The 3446-nt window shown below is 37.1% G+C and overlaps 1 pseudogene; it reads left to right on the top strand.

Moving 5' to 3' along the window:
• Positions 1-1050: 1050 nt before the first annotated feature.
• On the top strand, positions 1051-1908 carry LOC134202109 (uncharacterized; annotated as a pseudogene).
• Positions 1909-3446: the final 1538 nt, after the last annotated feature.

The following is a 3446-nucleotide window of genomic DNA, read 5'->3' as shown; positions in this document are numbered from 1 at the left end:
GAATTTTAAAGAATTTGAAAACAGGAAAATTTTCTTCCGTTATTCAGAAGAACGCCCCGTAGGAATTAAAGAGAATTTCTTTAAAATATTTGTACGGAATTTCTGATGAAATTTTAGATTTTTTTTCTGATTGAAATTTTTACGTAAATTTTGAAGAATGTTCATAAAAATCGTAGAGTATTTCCTGCCGAAATTTCATGTGAAACAACGATGAAAGATTAAAAGAATTTTCTTTTTTAGTAATGAATATTCTGAATTTTCTTTGAAAATTTAAATTAAAAAAACTTCCGTGGATATTCTGAAAAAAGAATTTTCTGTTGTTAAGAATCAGAATAACCGGAGGAGAAATACAGAAAACTTGTCAGTAGAATTTCAGAAAATTTGGCAATACTTCAGTTGATTTTTCTGAGCGAACGCAAAATAGCGAGTATCATGCCGAAAATGCTGCCACTACCGGTTAAAACTACGACGAACGCCACCGCCGATGATTGTTAGACTGGCACACTCTAGAAGCAGATTGGATTAAGTAATAGAAAAGAAAAGTAATTTCCAATCATTATTGTAAAGGGGTAATACGGTAATATGATAGTAATTGAATAACTACAAAAAATAAATTCCAAATATTCTCATTTCTGAAATATCATATGATTTTCCGATATATCGATATTTTCATTTCAATATATCGGTGATATCGATACTTTGATTCGATTATCGTATCGAATTAAATATCGATATTTTGAAGTATCGGAACGTCCCTACTCCCAGGCCCACAATTTTTGCAACGCTGAACAGAGGACAGATGTACCTGATTACAGTCACTCCACAGTTATGGATAACCCACAGTTATGAATCAACATTGATAAAAAAACATTTTTTAAAGAGAAATTAGTTAAAATATAAACAGAATTATTTTCCCCGCGTAAATGTACTATCTACACATCAGTAATAATCAATTTTATTCATGATTACTGGAGTTAATGCTGCACGAAACGTCAAACTTGTTAAGCGAAGTGATGCGCTTACTGTTTTGTTGATTTTGCTGAGCTTGGATAAAGGTGCTGCTCTTCTATCAGAAGTTATTTTCTGCTTCAATTTGTGAAACTTATTCAAAATATCTGGACATATCATCAACTACAGGTAATATAAACCAAAAACAGGTGTACTAACACCAATTGTTTGAACAAAAAGATATTTTTAAAGTGAATTTGATTTGATCCATATTTGTGGGTGAAATAGCCAAGATCCACAATTATGAATCAAACAAAGTAACTTGGTCGTACTGGGAATCCGAAGTAAAATGTGGACCAACTCTTTCGTATCATACCAGAACAATGGGACGTATCGTCAAGATCCGGAAGCAATACGACGCGCAGACTCTTTCCGATGCAATTTGCGAAGCCAGGAGGACCAGCAACATCAGAGCTACATCGAAGAAATACAACGTCCCTTCACGACGCTTTTCCGACGAGTAAAAAACGAGAAAAGGAAACTGCTACCTGGTCCCGACCCCACCTTGCTGCCGGAGGAAGAAACCCGTATTAAAAACTGGGTGATTTACATGGCGAAGGCTGGATTTCCTGTCTGTGAAGTTGATCTGAAGCATACGGTTAAAGATTACGCGGACAAAATAAGGAAACACCGTTCCATTCCAGAGACTTTCCCAAGTAAAAATTTCTAAATTTAATCAACTGAATAATTATTAATGATTCTTTTTTTTTGTACTAAATTTCAGGCAAGAACTGGAGCAGTCGTTTTTTGGCACGACATCCGGATATTAAAAAAAAGCTGGTCAACAACCTGTCGAAAGCTGCAGCAAAGGTTACTGAACCTCAGTTGCGTAATTGGTTCGCAGAGGTAGAGAAATTACAATCCTCCAATGATCCTGTATCCGGGAAAACGAATAAGTAAGGAAATGGTTGAGAACATACCCAAAGGTTGGTCAGTTGGAGTCTCCGACGAGGGATGGCAAACTTCGAAAACCTTTTACGAATACATTGTCAATGACTTGTATGCATGGTTGAAGGATAAAGGAACTGAATTTCCGGTTCTGATCGTCGATGGGCACAAGAGCCATGTAAGCGTCGAGTTGGTTGAGTTCTGCGCACAACAAGGATTGATTCTGATCTCTTTGTACCCGAACGCAACACGAATTTTGCAGCCACTGGACAGAAAATTTTCGGCCCGTTCAAGCAAATTTGGAGCAAGGTGCTCCGACAACGTTTGTTGGGAAACAGCAGTGCACGTGTGAACAAGGCTAATTTTGGAAGTCTACTGCATACGGCACTTCAAAATTTTACAAATTCTAAGGAGTGTCTCAAAAAAGCTTTCCAACTTTCTGGTCTCTTTCCGTGGAATGTTGATGCCATCGACTTTAGTACCCTGCCAGCAAACACCGATGATTCACAACGCAGCACTGATACATCTGTTACTGAGGAACCTGTAATTGATTATGTACGACAACTTGAATACGTTGAAATGGGCCTAAATCAAACTCAACTCCAGGTATTTGCTGAAAATCGTGACAAGGATTTCTGGTACGGTCCATATGAGGAACTGGCTTTATTCAACTTCTGGAAAAGCATTAAAGATAAATCCGAAGGACTTATGTTCACAAGACGTTTAGAGCAATACACTTTAATTACCTGTAACTTCACTTCAGCTGAGCCGACAGAGCCTGTACTGTCGTTTTCCGGTGATGCAATTGTAATTATCGGTAAGTACTATAATTATTGGTGACAATGGGTCCATTATCACATTGTCACAATGGTGACAATGGGCCCATTATCACATAAGGACGGTACTTAACTTTTAGCAACTTATTTTTGTTCTACAGACGAAGCTAATACAGAAAATGTACCTCCTAACTGTGATTCAGTGCAACTTCCTTTGAATGGCCAAGCTACAAATACAGCAAACGAGGACGATCCGTTTGTTGATGTGCTTATTTGGCCAAAAGTCAACGATGCTGCAGGAAAAGGCCCGAGGAAGAAGGTGGAGCACATCCCCTCTGTGGCTACAAGTAGCAAATGGCTAGAGTGGCACAACAAAAAGGAAAATGATAAGAAAGAGAAAGAAAATGCGAAACTTGCCCGAATGGAAAAACGTCGTCTACTAAAGGAGCAAAAACTACTCATGCCAAAGGAAAAGAATAAGAAAAAGAGCAATCGCAAAACTGATTCTCAAGTTACGCTTCGGAATTGATTGTTTGTTAATAATTTCTTTTTTTCATTTCAAACAATTCTATTGATAATTTCAAAGATCATTTAGGTTGATTCATAATATGTGCCTACTTGATTCATAACTGTGACGATATATCGAGCTGATCCATAATTGTGGGTTGGTCAAAGAGAGAATACTTGAATAAAAATGAGATTCACCTTCATTATTTGGTGAAAACAATACATTTTCTTGAAAATCAATATTGTTTTATTATTGTTTCGGCCACA

Source organism: Armigeres subalbatus, unplaced genomic scaffold, assembly GCF_024139115.2.
Source record: "Armigeres subalbatus isolate Guangzhou_Male unplaced genomic scaffold, GZ_Asu_2 Contig1009, whole genome shotgun sequence".
NCBI lineage: Eukaryota > Metazoa > Arthropoda > Insecta > Diptera > Culicidae > Armigeres > Armigeres subalbatus.
Note: the sequence above shows the minus strand (reverse complement) of the source record. Positions and strands in the feature narration are given on the sequence as shown.